The 16,067-nt window shown below is 42.2% G+C and overlaps 1 protein-coding gene across 3 annotated transcripts in view; it reads left to right on the plus strand.

The window, feature by feature from the left end:
• Positions 1 to 16,067, plus strand: part of PIR (pirin) — a 98,112-nt gene that overhangs the window by 18,376 nt on the left and 63,669 nt on the right. The window lies entirely within an intron of this gene.

Consider the following 16,067-nt stretch of genomic DNA (forward strand, 5'->3'; position numbering starts at 1 on the left):
CTCTTCTTGACTTGACTTAGTATGATAATCTCTAGTTGCATCTGTGTTGCTGCAAAACTGGCATTTTTATTCCTTTTTTATTACTGAGTAGTATTCCATTGTGTATTTTATATATGTGTGTGTATACCACATCTTCTTTATTTAAGAAGTATAACTGTGAGCCAAGAGCAAGAACCTGGTTTTATTGAGTTAATGACTAATTATTTTCTAAAATGTATCTCTTCACTTTGGATAGTGAGGTATTTTCTGTTAAAAACTTGCAGAAAACTTTAGGAAGAAGGAAGACCCTGGAGGAGAAGGAACAGCTGGTGGTCCCAAGATAAAGGGGAAAACGTCCGCAGTATTTCCTGCCTGGAGTTTGTACTCCGGGAAGCATTGTTGTGAAAAGGCTTGTGGTAAAGGGCGGGATGATTTTCCAGCTACCTATCTCTGGTCTGGCCTGATATCTTGATTTGTTTAGGGCAACTCTAAATGGTCAGAAACAAAGAACCGTCTGACAAAATGCACAGCACTCTTCCTTTTGAATCCACACCCTGCCCAATTTAGTTTTGCCTGAAAGAGAAGTACTTCAAGTTCACACACCATTGATGAACCCTTCACCTGCCCTGAGAAGAAACACATTTTGTGCCTTTTAAATTCATCCTTTAAATTATAGCCTTGGGACTTTTCCAGGTTTTAGCACTGACAGACCTGTGTTCCTGGGAACCCCTTGGTCCTGGAGAAACCAATGCTGTTGGTCACTCCTGCTTCAATTGAAGGATGGTTAGGAGTAATTGTCCTGCCTGCTTCGCAGGGCTGTTTTAGGATGGTCTGGTCCATTTTTTTCCTTAGCTGGGCTTAGAAATGTTTTATCACATTTTTTACCACAAGCCTCAGCAGGTTCTTTAATCTTGTTCAGGAGAACAGACCTGCTGTATTTCCAGGGGTGTGCCCATCAGAAAAGCCACACTTAGCGTTTACTGGTTGGCAGCCAGTGGCGTTTGAACGCAACCCCTGAACAATATCCCAAGAGGAAGGGTAGGGTTCTGGTGATTCATACCTAAAACTTACAGCTGGATCCAAACCTCCTGTCTCCCACGCAACCTGTTTTTACTAACTCATTGTACTTTCAAACCCAAAGCGTACCATTGTTGAATCAAAGCTGGAAAAAAAAAAAAAGAGTTCAGTTGAATTCAATTCTGGAAAGAAAAAAATGGAAAACTAGGAAAGAAGGATATTTTCTGAACATCAGAAAGACTCTATTGTTCAAGGAACATCCTCTGTCATCTCTTAACAGGGAGGTATTGACAAGTTCCTGACACTGTGAGGACAAAGATGAGAATGTCTACCAGCACTGTTGTGATTGAATATGGTTCTGGAAGCTTTGAGGCCATTAATAAGAGTTACACCTCTTGGAAAGGAGGAGGAAACAAATTCTTGTGGGAACCCTAACCCTAACCCACGGTGGCTGCATCCAGCTTTGGGTGGTGATGTGATTGGAGGAGGAAATTCTGGTCACAGCTCAGCACATGGATGGATGTTAGTGCATATATTTACTTGGCATGCATTGAGAGTGACACTAACAGATTATAGAAAGGATACTAAAGTCTCCCTCATTCCAAGGATACCCCTTGGCACCGCCATGCTAAGAACATCAACCAAAAGCGTCTTACTTAAACGGCCAGATAGGTACTTCCCTGGTGGTCCAGTGGTTAAGACTCTGCCTTCCAGTGCAGGGTGCACAGGCTCAAACCCTGTTTGGGGAACTGAGGTCCCACATGCCACGTGGTACAGACAAAGAGAAAAAAAAAGTAAATGGCTGGATAGAAAATAACTGCAAAAGTCACCTACTTTCCTGCACAAAGGCAATAACCAGATATAATGTGGGGGAATCCCATTCATAATAACAATAGGAGCCCCATACAATTCCAGGGCAAAACATTCGCCTTTAACCCAGTCACCTTAGTTATAGCAATCTAATAATTTCCTGAAAAAAAAAAAAGCCCAATATGAGAACAGTGGCTTGGAACACAAGTGTTTCTTCCAGTGCAATATTAAAAAGTTAAAAAAAGGAACGAAGTATCTAAAATAAAGGGGAGTGATTAAATATGTGGAGATTATATATCAGGAAATTATTATATACCTGAAAGTTGGAGTATTATGCAATATTGTAAAGGCAGATGTTATAAATAATTTACATTTTCATGAATCATGGTCTGTTTAAATGGAGGTTCATCACCCTTGGTACTACTGATAGTTTGGGTGGATCATTCTTTGTTGTGGGAGGGAGGGGGAGCTGTGCGTTTTTGGATGTTTAGCAGCATCCCCATCCTCCTCTTACCAGATACTAATAGTACCTGTTTACCCCCTGTGGTGACAACAAAACATGTTTCTAGATACTGCCAACTGTCTGCTTTGGGCAGGGGGGCCGCCACATTGTCCCCAGTTGAGAATTAGTGGTCCACTTGGATGTGTCCATACAGTGACATACAACCCAGCTGTTAGAAGAATGCCGCAGCTTGATAGGTCCTGATAAAGAAGAATCTCGGTGATAGTTGGAAAGCGGCAGAGGCAAAGTACAAAATTGTTATGGGATGATGTAGGACTTGTATAAAGAGCAAAGACTATACCTTTATTCTTTTTTACAAAGTGGTTTATTATTTATTGTGTGGAAGATGGATTATTTGAATGGATGGTGACTTCCACAGACTACACTGATGTGAAGAAAACAAAATCACAAAATTCACATAGCAATAATAGAAGATGGTTGTTAGAAAATGAACACACAACAACAGATACAAATGTACATTCACAAAGCTTTTTTGAAAATTTAGTGACTTTTATGTATTCCTAAGCTTCCCAGGTGGCTCAGAAGTAAAGAATCCTGCCAATGCAAGAGACCCAGTTTTGATCCTTGGGTCGGGAAGATCTCCTGGAGAAGGAAATGGCAACCCACTCCAGTATCCTTGCCTGGGAAATCCCATGGACAGAGGCGCCTGGTGGGCTGTAGTCCGTGGGGTCGCAAAGAATTGGACACGACTGAGTGACGCAGCAGCAGCAGCAGCAGCAGCGTATCCTAAGATTGTACGGGTGTCACCACTGACTCCAGCTGTTTCCATCCCCCCGCAGAAGACAGCCCTTACCCATTTGCAGTCACTCCACATTACCACTTCCCAAACCTCTGGCAACCACACTGTGTTCCTATGAATTTGCCTATTCTAGACACTTCATATAAAAGGAATTATACAGTCCATGGTCTTTTGTGACTGGCTTCTTTCACTCAGCATAATATTTTCAAAGTTCATCTATTGTAGTCCGTATCAGAACCTTATTCTTTTTAATGGCTGTCTAATAGTCCACTATATGGCTATATCACGTTTTGTTTATCCACTCATCTCTTGATGGACAACATATAAGTGGTTTCCACTTATACTTTGATTCTTGGGTATGCCTAGATTATCTCTGAAAGAATAACCAAGAAGCCGGTAATGTACCTTCCGGAGAAGATTACTGGTGGTGAGGGAGAGTGGGAAAGAATTAATTTTCATTCTAACCTTCTTTTTCTCTTTGTGCCATTAGAATTTTGAACCATGTGTATTGGTTATTTCAAATATTGATATTTTTGAAATTCCCTGTTCACTTGCTATATTTGAAGATTAAACAGTGCTCTTGTGGTTAGTGAAGGACCTGATGCTCACTTGCTCTCCGGGAACTCTTGTGGGTCTGCCCCTGCCACATAAAATCAACCTGGTTTATGTTCTATTTTGGTCAATCAGATAAGCTAATAGTATATGCCAGAATGGAAGGGAGGGTATGATCTTAGGGCAGCTTTTTCTAGGAAATATTTGTGTACCATTAGAGGTGCCCATGAAATTTAGAATAGGGGTTCAAATTAAAAAACATAACTTTCCCCTCTACAGTATGTTCCCTGTCCAAAAGGAAATTAAAATTGTGTTTATGTGTACATGGAAGCACACAAATGAGTTTAGAAGTGGGGGCAGAGGACTCCCAGTTTGCAAGAAAGTGAGAAAATAATTAAGGAGGAACAAGAGTGGTCCAGGGCCTGAAGTTTCATGTTCAGGGGGAGAAGCTAGCATTTCTAACAGGTCTGGGAGGGCTCAGGAAAAGTTTGGCCATTTAGTAAAACTGTAAAGGATAAGTTAGATGACTGCCTGGACAGTAGAGGAAAAAGTACAGGGTGTAGTATGGGGATAAACTAAAACCAGGGATTAGTTTAGGTAGAATTAAAAATTGGATGTGTAGGGCAGGGCACGATCTAAAGCTGTAGGTTGGGCCATCATTGGAGAAGGTCTTCAAAGGCAAACTGGATCTCTAGTTATGAATGAAAGGCCAATATTTATATCCTGAAGCTCCCGGGTTAATGCAGTCATTTTGAAATTAGAACCATCTTTAGTCTAAAAGTCTGGTTTTTAGACTGTGCCAGTGGTTCTCAAACTAGGGGTGATTTTGCTTACCCAGAGTCTTGTGGCAATTTCTGGAGACCATGCTGGTCATACCAACTGAATGGTGCTACTGCCATCTAGTGGTAGAAGCTGGGAATGCCGCTGAATATCCTGCAGCGCCCCGTTTCCCAGCATAGGTCATAGGAGGGAAAGTGGCAGTTTAATGGAAATGATCTTCGAAAGTAGTCCAAATAAATTCCCAACAAATTTCCCCATCTGCTCCACTTGTACCCAATTACAGTTATAGACAGAAACCATTCATGTCTGAAAGACTACATTCCTAGAGTTCGTAAGTAGACAAATTCAAGGGGATATAATAAAGACTATAGTCTTTAAACATTCTTTTATGTTACCAAATATAAAATAATGCTTCTTCATTGAGACTAAAAATAAGTCTAGAGTAAATTAGCATAGACCATTATAGGACAAAAAGCTTTTTCCAAATGTTCAACACTAGAGCAAAGAAAGATTCTTTGAAGTTATCCATCAGTAGATTCCAAATGAAATGCCTGACCACACAAGATTAAACGCATAGGAAATTTGTCATGCAGTAATATTAGCTACATGTTTTATGAGAAGCTTCACGTGCTTTCTCTACATTACCTCTAAACCTCCCAGCAACCTTGAAAGCAGGAATTGTTAGCTCCCCATTTTACGGATGAGGAAACAGAGGCCAAAGAAATGGTGACTTGTCAAACACACACATAGTCCATACAAGGCAGGCAGGCTCATCTAATCCAGGCCCACACCTGTCCCCTCTTCCATGCTGCTACTTCTGGAACAAAGTTTCCATTCTGTACCTCTGATAGTATTTCTGTACAGTGACACATTAATACCATTAGAAGTAAGATTGCGCGGGTGACGCAGATCCTCAGACTGTGACTACCTCATACTACCTCTGTTACTTAGTGTGGGACCCAGTGCTCTCATGGTTCAGGGACCTGATTTTCCTGCCTGTAAGTGCAAAGTAATACTGTCACTTCTCTGAACTTCGGGTATAATGAGGAAGTAGATTGGGTTGGTTGACTGTCTGAATACTTGGCCAGTCATTTAACTTCTCGTAGCAACAAGGAGCAGAGAAGGCAATGGCACCCCACTCCAGTACTCTTGCCTGGAAAATCCCATGGATGGAGGAGCCTGGTAGGCTGCAGTCCATGGGGCCGCGAAGAGTCGGACACAACTGAGTGACTTCACTTTCACTTTTCACTTTCATGCATTGGAGAAGGAAATGGCAACCCACTCCAGTGTTCTTGCCTGGAGGATCCCAGGGACGGGGAGCCTGGTGGGCTGCCGTCTATGAGGTCGCACGGAGTCGGACACGACTGAAGCGACTTAGCAGCAGCAAGGAGGTGTTCATGATCTAGGAGTAATGTGATAGTTCACAAAATGGTGCTTTATTTGTTTGTGACCTTTTACTACAACCTAAAGATTCTTTTCCTCATCCTGTACACTGTTTTGTCCCAGCCACACCAGCTTTTCACCAATATTTCAGACTTTTAAAAATTTTTATTTATTTTTAATTGAAGGATAATCGCTTTACAGTATAGTGTTGGTTTCTACCAAACATCAACGTGACCACTATTTCAGTCTTTTAAGGACTAGCTGGGGGTGGGGGCTGCCTCCATGAATTACTCCCCTGTTCCTCTAGATTCTTCATCATCAAAATTGATCTTTATTCTCTCTTTCCAGTGGGGCTAATTGTACTTCTGTTTAGCATTTGTTCCTCTAAGCTGCCTATTTTGGTAGTGTTTCCCCTGCTGGAACTGCCAGTTGTTCCCTGAAAGTAGGGAAGGGATAATCATTGCGTTCCTTCTGGGTGCTTGCTAACTTCCCATTAATGAGTTTGTGATGACATTTTCTCTTCGGCAGGCTGCAATGAAATAAAAAGATTTTAAAATATTTCAAAATTAAAAATTTAAAAAGACAAAAAAAAGACAAAGTCCCTCTATCAGACCCCCTTATTATAAAGTGTTTTATTGCTTCTTGAAGGCCAAAATCGTGAGAACTGTGTCTCAGTAGCATCAAGTGCAATGAACACATTCACAGGGAGTTTCAGAAATTAAATCCTTACAATGAATTGAATCCGGAATAATAAGAAATCACCCATCAAAAAGTGTCAGCTGCTTAATTAAATATTTTTTTAAATTTTATTTTATTTTTAAACTTTACAATATTGTATTAGTTTTGCCAAATATCGAAATGAATCCACCACAGGTATACCTGTGTTCCCCATCCTGAACCCTCAACCCTCCTCCCTCCTCCCGCCCCATACCCTCCCTCTGGGTCGTCCCAGTGCACCAGCCCCAAGCATCCAGTATTGTGCATCGAACCTGGACTGGCGACTCGTTTCATACATGATATTATACATGTTTCAATGCCATTCTCCCAAATCTCCCCACCCTCTCCCTCTCCCACAGAGTCCATAAGACTGTTCTATACATCAGTGTCTCTTTTGCTGTCTCGTACACAGGGTTATTGTTACCATCTTTCTAAATTCCATATATATGCGTTATTATACTGTATTGGTGTTTTTCTTTCTGGCTTACTTCACTCTGTATAATAGGTTCCAGTTTCATCCATCTCATTAGAACTGATTCAAATGTATTCTTTTTAATGGCTGAGTAATACTCCATTGTGTATATGTACCACAGCTTTCTTATCCATTCATCTGCTGATGGACATCTAGGTTGCTTCCATGTCCTGGCTATTATAAACAGTGCTGCGATGAACATTGGGGTACACGTGTCTCTTTCCCATCTGGTTTCCTCAGTGTGTATGCCCAGCAGTGGATTGCTGGATCATAAGGCAGTTCTATTTCCAGTTTTTTAAGGATTAATTAAATATTATAATGAAATTTTAACAAAATATTAAAACAAGAGGGAAATTGACAGGATTCCTTTAAATCTGTCTCTGTAAGAGCCTTGTGCACCCAGGCCTGCCTAGGACCACGTGTGTGGAGGAGTGTTTCCAGGTCCTTCTTTCTTCTGCATCGGCCTTAACAACTTTTAACTAGAGGCTGCTGGGCAGAAAAACTCCCTTCTACCCCACAACACAGCCCCTATCTTAATGACTAGAGGGCGCCTGCTATGTGGACATGTGATCTTTGAGCAGAGATAATGTGCTCAGGCTAGAAGACAGTCTTAGTTACCAGTGGATCTTTTCACCACACATCTCTGGTTTGGTGAGAACTGATTTTAGAAAAACAGCACACATCACAAAGACCAGCAGAGGGCACTGTTGAGCAACAATGCTTTGAATGACCCACTTTACCGGCTGGGTGCAGGCACCATGCTTTTATATGTGGGAAACTGGGGTCATCCTAGAAGCTGGCACACCGTTCCCGTGAGCCCCTTTCAGTATAACATGGGAGATGACACAGTGGATGTGAATGCCTTGACTACAGTTTTACAGAGCGGAGGTGACATCAATTAAGAGGTTGGCAAGATGATGGCGTGGGGAGCCTAGGGTACTTTGTCTGAAGAGATTCCCCCAGAGGGTTGAGTGGGGTTTGAAGAGGAAAGGTGTTTCTGAATCTGGGCTCCTCGAAGCAGCTGGAAGATTCTCAAAGAGTTTGCAGTTCAACCTGAGTAGATTTGGGAATGTGATCATCATAGAACCTCGACGTGCATGTCTGAAATTTTATTCAGAGTGAAAGAAAAATTAGTGGATTTGGGAGACTTACAAATGGGAGAAACAGAAAAATAGAAAAGGAAGATTGCTCTCAAGTCAGTTGTGGGAGCACTGGCTGCCCTTCCAGCTCCCGTCAGCTCTCCTCCAAGGCAGGCACGATGCTTTCAACACCTCCGTTAGTGCCGAGATGACGCCAGCATTTGTGGCACACCGTGGGAGAGAGAAATGGTTTTATTCTCAGAGACAGAAAATGTTAAATCCTTGCTCTGCTACTATTAATTGTGTAACCTTAATCACATTAAGACACAGTTTTTTCATCAGTAACATGTAGGTAATATATTTGCAGGATCATATGCTTTGTGAATGCCAAAATACAAATTCAAGATGCTGCCCCTCCTTCCTTCCACAAATCTTCAGTGTCAGCTATATGTTCTAACCTTCAGGAAGTATTATTTTCTTAGGGAAGACAGACAATGAATGAATAACCAAATTATTATATGTTAATTATATAGTGCCCTTCATGGAAAAGCTAGGAAGAAGAAATGATCAGAATAGAAGGATTGAGACTAGATTGACCAGTTAGATTGGCTGGTTGGGGGGTGGCCTCTCTTAGGGAGTGACATTTAAATGGAGGCCTGAACGAAGTGAGGACACAAACCATGAGAATATTGAGGGAAATACATTCCTGAGGTCAAGAGAGGACTCAACGAATGGGATCTTGGCTCGAGGAAATGTGGCAAACGTGTTGATTCTAGAACTTACTGAACACTTGTGTGTTTTGCACACATCACCTGGGTTAGTCCTCACCACACTTGGTGAGCTCATGGCCTAGGTCTCTGTTTTAAACAAAGAAACCGAGCCTCGGAGCAGTTAAGGATTTCACCCCACATCTCACACCTGGTGAATAACTAACAAAGCCCAGACTCCACCCAGGGTCTCAGTACCTGAGCGGTTCTTGAGGCAGGGCCGTGCCAGCGGGGGCAGTGTTGGCAGGATCCCAGAAGCACTGGCGCCTCTGGGCTTGTAACAGGGAATTTCAAGGCAGGACCCAGCAGAGCTTTTAAACGTTTGGGTTTGCCACTTGGCTGAATACCTAAAGAGTGTCGCTCATCTGTTCCTCTTTTGTGCAATGACCTTTTGGCACTTGAGAAGGTATTTTTGTGAGGTTGGGACTGGATGAGCCAACTAAGGGGTGGCGTGCGATTTCCAGGTTTCCCAGTGATTGCTCAAGAAATTAAAACATTTTTGTAAAATAACTCAGGTCCTGAATTGTATGGATTCAAACATTCTATTTCTGTCCTTGAAAATCAGTTAGCCGCCTCAGTTACGCAAGATGTTCCTTGCTGGCCTCTCTCATCAGCCATGACCTTAACCCATGTTTTTGTTTTGTTTTTCTCTTTTTCCTACTCAGCTACCAGTAGGGAATATAAAAGCACCATTTTAGGGCAAATGGAAATTAAAACAGAGTTTAATCTAGAATATAAACTTTTTCTTTTAAAGAATACATTTTGTATCTGTAGCAGTGAATGAAGTCATGATACTCTCCTTCCTAAATACCATCCACAAAGACACAGAAAACTATTTGGTGCTGTAATTCTTCAGAATTAATTTATAACTCCTTGAGGTACACCTTCTCTAAGCTTCATACTGCAGGTGACACTTTTCTTTCCTTACTGTTGTGGGTTTTTTGTCTTTCTGTTTGCAAATACAAACACAAACAAGTAAGAACTGACAAGGAAGCATAAATATTTAGTAAAAACCCATAGAAAGTTTAGGATCAGAAGGAGGAAAGGACGCAGCAGGACCAGGATGCACCTCAAGTCCTTTAAGAAAACACCTGTTTCAAATTACAGATTTCTTTCTTAATTAGACATTCACAATTCTTGAGTTTAAACATAACACTCCCAATTCCGTCAACCACCCACGGCAATTCTCCAGGTGTTCACGATTATGTAATGTCCTAAAAAATCATCTGGATTGTGTCAATTCTCAAAGTACTGCCTGAGCTTTTTTAAAAATCCGACATGGACGTTATTTTATCATCTAGTGTAGCAATTACAGCACTTAGCAAAAGTAAATAAATAAAAAATAGTAAAGTTTCCTCGGTTTCTGATTTTTCTTTCCCCAAAGGCTAAAAGTGTGTTTTTTCCTTTAAGTAGTGAAAGGTAGGCATTATGGACTCAGTAAAGTGTCATTGCCTAGACTTCTCTAATTTTATGGTATTTAGGATAGGTGAAATGCTGTTTACTTTGGTATTACCAGAGAAAAGAAGACACATTTCCCTAGTGGCTCAATTGGTAAAGAATCCGCCTGCAATGCGGGAGACCTCAGTTTGATCCCTGGGTTGGGAAGATCCCCTGGAGAAGAGAAAGGCTACCCACTCCAGTATTTTGACCTGGAGAATTCCATGGACTGTATAGTCTCTGGGGTCACAAAGAGTCAGACATGACTGACTTTCACACTCACACCACAAAAGTAAAGAAAATGGGGAGATAATGGTTTTTTCATTGTTTTAGAAACAGTGTTGGAATTGCTCTCTAAAATAAAATTTGGAAAACAAACAAAAAAAACTCTTTAGATATCCATGTAAATTTTCATCTTTAAATGAGTCATGCTTCCCACAATTTACTTTTGAAAGTTGCCTGACATATTTTTAGATGCTTAACAACTTCAAAGCCCCTAGATTTGGATAATTAAAAAATCTTGCAGGACGGAAAGAACATGATTTGAAGAGACTCCTTTGAGAATCCAAAGGGGAGCTTCAGTACAAGTGGAATGAAAATTGCCTTTATTATGCAGTTATTTTAATTAAAAATGCATGCATATCAGGAAAAGGAAAGCAATTCTAGACACCACACATTGTAGTTGGGCTGGTTGTTTGAAATTTGGAAGCTTTTTATTTGTCCTCTGAAATTTTTAAGCTTGTATGGAGTCCTAAGTGTCTAAGTCTTATTTTGATACGAGTACCCTCTATAATAATTCCAGATCTTTTCCACCTAGTAACATACTAAAGTCAGAGCTACCTGTGTTGTCCTCACAGCTAATAGGGAGTTATTCTTCTGATTCTTAGTGTTTTGCTTTGTGTCTCATGCCTTCCTGTCCAGCCCCAGGTCATCTACACAGGGAACCAGTATTCAACAGCATCTATGTAGAATAAAGCATATCATTACTGCCATTCACTGATTAGTGGCAGCACCTTTTATTTCCTCCAAATAAAAATAGTTTCCATTGTAAAAAAAGTACTCATTGCAGAGAACTCAGACTATCAGAAAATAAAGTAGATAATAAAATATACCTGCAGTTCCACCCTTTGGAGATGACCTTTAATCGCATTTTGGTGCATGTACATCTGGGCACTTACAGGCATACACAGCATGACTGGGTATAGTTTTATTTAAATAAACCCATTTCAATGCATCTTTGCATTTGATCCCTTTAACTACAATTGCTGTTCTGTAGCCTGCTTTTCTGATTAAATAATATTTCATTTGTCTGTGACAGTGAATAAAGATCTGTATTACTTTTTAACAGTTGCATAATAATATTCTCTTGTATGGCTGTACCATCATTTATCCGAGAGGAATATTAACCACCTCATATATGCCGATGATACCACTCTAATGACAGAAAGCGAAGCCTCTTGATGAGAGTGAAAGAGGAGAGTGAAAAGGCTGGCTTAAAACTCAACATTAAAAAAACTAAGATCACGGTATCTGGTCCTATCACTTCATGACAAATAGATAGGGAAAAAGTGGAAACAGTGACAGATTTTCTTTTCCTGGGCTCCAAAATCACTGCTGACAGTGACTGCAGCCATGAAATTAAAAGACGCTTGCTTCTTGGAAGAAAAACTGACAAACCTAGACAGCATATTAAAAAGCAGAGACATTACTTTCCGACAAAGGTTCATATAGTCAAAGCTGTGGTTTTTCCAATAGTCATGTATGTATGTGAGAGTTGCCAATAAAGAAGGCTGAGCACCAAAGAATTGATACTTTCAAGTTGTGGTGCTGGAGAAGACTCTTGAGAGTCCCTTGGACAACAGAGAGATGAAACCAGTCAATCCTAAAGGAAACCAACCCTGAATATTCATTGGAAGGACTGATGCTGAAGCTGAAGCTTCAACGTTTTGGCCTCCTTATGCAAAGAGCCAACTCATTGGAAAAGACCCTGAATGCTGGGAAAGATTGAAGGCAGGAGGAGAAGGGGGTGACAGAGGATGAGATGGTTGGATGGCATCATGGACTCAATTGGACATGAGTTTGAGCAAACTTTGGGAGATGGTGAAGGACAGGGAAGTCTGGCATGCTGCAGTCCATGGGGTGGCAAAGAATCAGACATGACTTAGTGACTGAACAACAACAAGAACCCTGTTAACCCGTCATCCAGATTGTTGCTGTTTTTTTGCTACCATAATAAACATTTCAAGATAGATATGTGCAGACATTTCGTATTCTTGTTGTCTCCTTAGGTTAAAATCTTTGAAGTATAGTTTTTAAATTCTTAATCCATTTGGAACACATTTCTGTACTGGAGTGGGTAGCCATTCCCTTCTCCAAGGGATCTTCCCAACCCAGGGATCAAACCCAGGTCTCCCACATTGCAGGTGGATTCTTTACCAGCTGAGCCACAAGGGAAGCCCAAGAATACTGGAGTGGGTAGCCTACCCCTTCTCCAGCAGATCTTCCCAACCCAGGAATCAAACTGGGGTCTCCTGCATTGCAGGTAGATTCTTTACCAACTGAGCTATCAGAGAATCCCTTTCTGTATATAGTGGGGGCTTACTCTCTTTTTGCTGAGAAATAAAATACTGCCTGCCGTATCCATAAACAAAGGATGTCACAGTCATCAGGATTGTGGCTATCTCTGCTGGTGAGCTGGTGAACCCTGAGGAAACTCAAGAAGTAAAGAATATATGCCATCTAGCAGCCATCAGGGGGCTTCCCATGTGGCTCAGTGGTAAAGAACCCACCTGCCAATGCAGGAGATGCATGTTGGATCCCTAGATCAGGAAGATCACCTGGAGAAGGAAATGACAACCCACTCCAGTATTCTTGCTTGGGAAATCCCATGGACAGAGGAGTCTGATGGGCTACAGTCCATGAGATCGCACGAGTCAGACACGACTTAGTGACTAAACCACTACCACCACCAGCAGCCGTCAGACTGCAGCCACTCCCTATGGTGAGCCCTGAGGAAACTCAGGATACGAAAACATAGGATCCTGGCCCCGAATAGCTGAGGTGCATATCAAAGGAATGATTTCAATGAACTTAAGACTCTTGCATCTTCCCATACACAAAAAAACACTAAATTCCTTAACTTGAGATATCTAGTTTTCTTTGATTGATGGTTATCTTTTGTTCCTACTACCTGCGCTTTGTTGCACAGCTCCTATAACTAGCTCCCCCTTTGCTGCCTCAGAGCAGTTCTCTTAGGGTTCCTTGAGATGCTGCTTCCCAGGCTGGAAGTCCTAAAAATGTCTGCCAAATAAAATATAACTCTCAACTTGTAGCTTGTGAATATTTTTTTAGTTGACATTTCATATAGTCAGTCTCTTGTTCCAATAATACGATTTATTGGAAAATGCATCCCTTGGCCCCCTGATTTGAAATTGCTGTGATTATATGTTGATTTCTCTTACAGATGAGTCTCCTTTATTCCTGCGTCAGTGTTGCATTGTTGCCATTATGATCACAAGTTCCCAAGCAGGGGTTTTAGACTTAAAATCTAATCAGAGTTCTCCCGAGAAATAGAACCAATTGGATACACAAAGACCATGTAAGAGGCAATTTATTATAGGAATTGGCTCACATGATTAAGGAAGGTGGGCAAATCTCACAGTCTGCCATCTACAAGCTGGCCCTGGTCCAAGGGACTGACTGCTGATGTAAGTCCCAGAATTCAAAGACTGAGAACCTGGAGTTTTGATGTCTGAGGGCAGGAGAAGATAGGCATCTCAGCTGAATAAGCGAGAGCATGAACTCACCCTCCCTCCACCTTTTGTTCTGTTCGAGCCCTCAAAGCATTGGATGTACCCACCCACACTGGTGATGGTGGAACATGTGTCTTCAGTCTGCTGAGTCAAATGCTAATCTCATCCAGAAGCACCTTCACAGACGCTCCCGGACATAATGTTTTACCTACTATCTGAGCATCCCTTAGCCCAGTCAAGTTGACAACATAAAATTAACCATCACAGTCTAGATCCTCTAGTTTCTGTAGCCATCTGCCTGTCGCCTGCTGAGATAAAGGTCACTGCCAAGGCAGTCCTGTACACAGTATATACCCAATGACATTGTTCTGCAGGATGACACATGAAGAGTCCTCATGTCACCCAGCTTGATTTTCACTGTTGTAAGTGCTCTACAAATACTTGTTTTCAAGATCCAGCACTCAATAAAATTTACTCCAGAAGAGCTGGGTTTATTGTAAGGCTGCAGTGTAAGATTTCAACAGCATGACAGTAGCAGGTCTTAAATTGCCCTTAAATTGCCCTTAAATTGGGAGTATGGAGAGACAGAATAAATAATGGCCTGTTTTCCCAGCCTGGATTCTGAACGATTTCAGATGAAAGAGTAAGAAAGATAGATAGCAGACAGAAATAGACCTTTATTTCCAATAAAGATGATCCTGTCAAATGAGGCTTATGCCTGCAGGCAGCTGGGCTTCCGAGTGAAGTGAAGTGAAGTGAAGTCGCTCAGTTGTGTCCGACTCTTTGCGACCCCATGGCCTGTACCAGGCTCCTCTGTCAATGGGGTTTTCCAGGCAGTAGTCCTGGAGTGGATTGCTATTTCCTTCTCCAGGGGATCTTCCCAACCCAGGGATCGAACCCGGGTCTCCTGCACTGTAGACAGATGCTTTACTGTCTGAGCCACCAGGGAAGCTTCCAAATACCACACCTGAAACTGAGGCAAACTCTGTTCCGATCTCACTGGATGTGCTGGAGCTGGTCCTTCTCATAGAGGTGAAGAGCGAAAGAGGACCCTGGCCTTCTGTGGGCAGGCTGATTCCCAAAGAGGAAGGGGAGAGGCAGGGTTCAGTATAGGAGAGCAGTTTCTTTTAAGTCGACCAATCAGATCAAGCTGTTCCCTTCCAACCTTGGAGGGGTGGGCGAGCTGCAGCAAGAATTAAGGAGTGTTAAGTCCATGGGTGGAGAAGGCAATGGCACCCCACTCCAGTACTCTTGCCTGGAAAATCCCATGGATTGAGGAGCCTGGAAGGCTGCAGTCCATGGGGTAGCTAGGAGTTGGACACGACTGAGCAACTTCACTATCACTTTTCTCTTTCATGCATTGGAGAGGGAAATGGCAACCCACTCCAGTGTTCTTGCCTGGAGAATCCCAGGGACAGGGGAGCCTGGTGGGTTGCTGTCCATGGGGTCGCACAGAGTCGGACACGACTGAAGCGACTTAGCAGCAGCAGCAGCAGCAGCAGCAAGTCCATGGGGTCACAAAGAGTCGGACACCATTGAGCGACTGAGTAACTGAACTGAATTGAATATTAATGGAGTACCCTCTGTGGGGAGGGAGATACATCACAAAGGGCAGTGGAGGTTTTCCCTAACACTTTGTGGAAGGCCCTGCCTTGCTTATGGAGCAGGGATTGCATGATAAAGGAGGCCAAGATCGTGGCTGAACTAAACATTCGTTAAGTGCTGTACTTGGTTTTATTTTGTGGCCCCCTTCTTGTCTCTCTAGGCTTATCTCTTGCCATTCCTGTTCCTTGAATGAGAGATGATCTTCTTTACTTCTTGATCTTCACGTATGCTGGAACACACTCCTGGCCCACCTTCACTGTCATCTTTTTTGTCTGGCTTACTCCCATCCCTCCTTAGGCTTCACTTCCTCTGAGAAACTTTATCTGGCACCCAAATGTGAGCTAAATCCTTCCTGTGCTCCTCACAGTAAATCCTTCCAATGATTATTCAGGACTGATTTCCTTTAGGATTGACTGGTTGAATCTCCTTGCAGTCCAAGGGACTCTCAAGAGTCT

This window comes from Bos indicus, chromosome X (genome assembly GCF_029378745.1).
Source record: "Bos indicus isolate NIAB-ARS_2022 breed Sahiwal x Tharparkar chromosome X, NIAB-ARS_B.indTharparkar_mat_pri_1.0, whole genome shotgun sequence".
NCBI lineage: Eukaryota > Metazoa > Chordata > Mammalia > Artiodactyla > Bovidae > Bos > Bos indicus.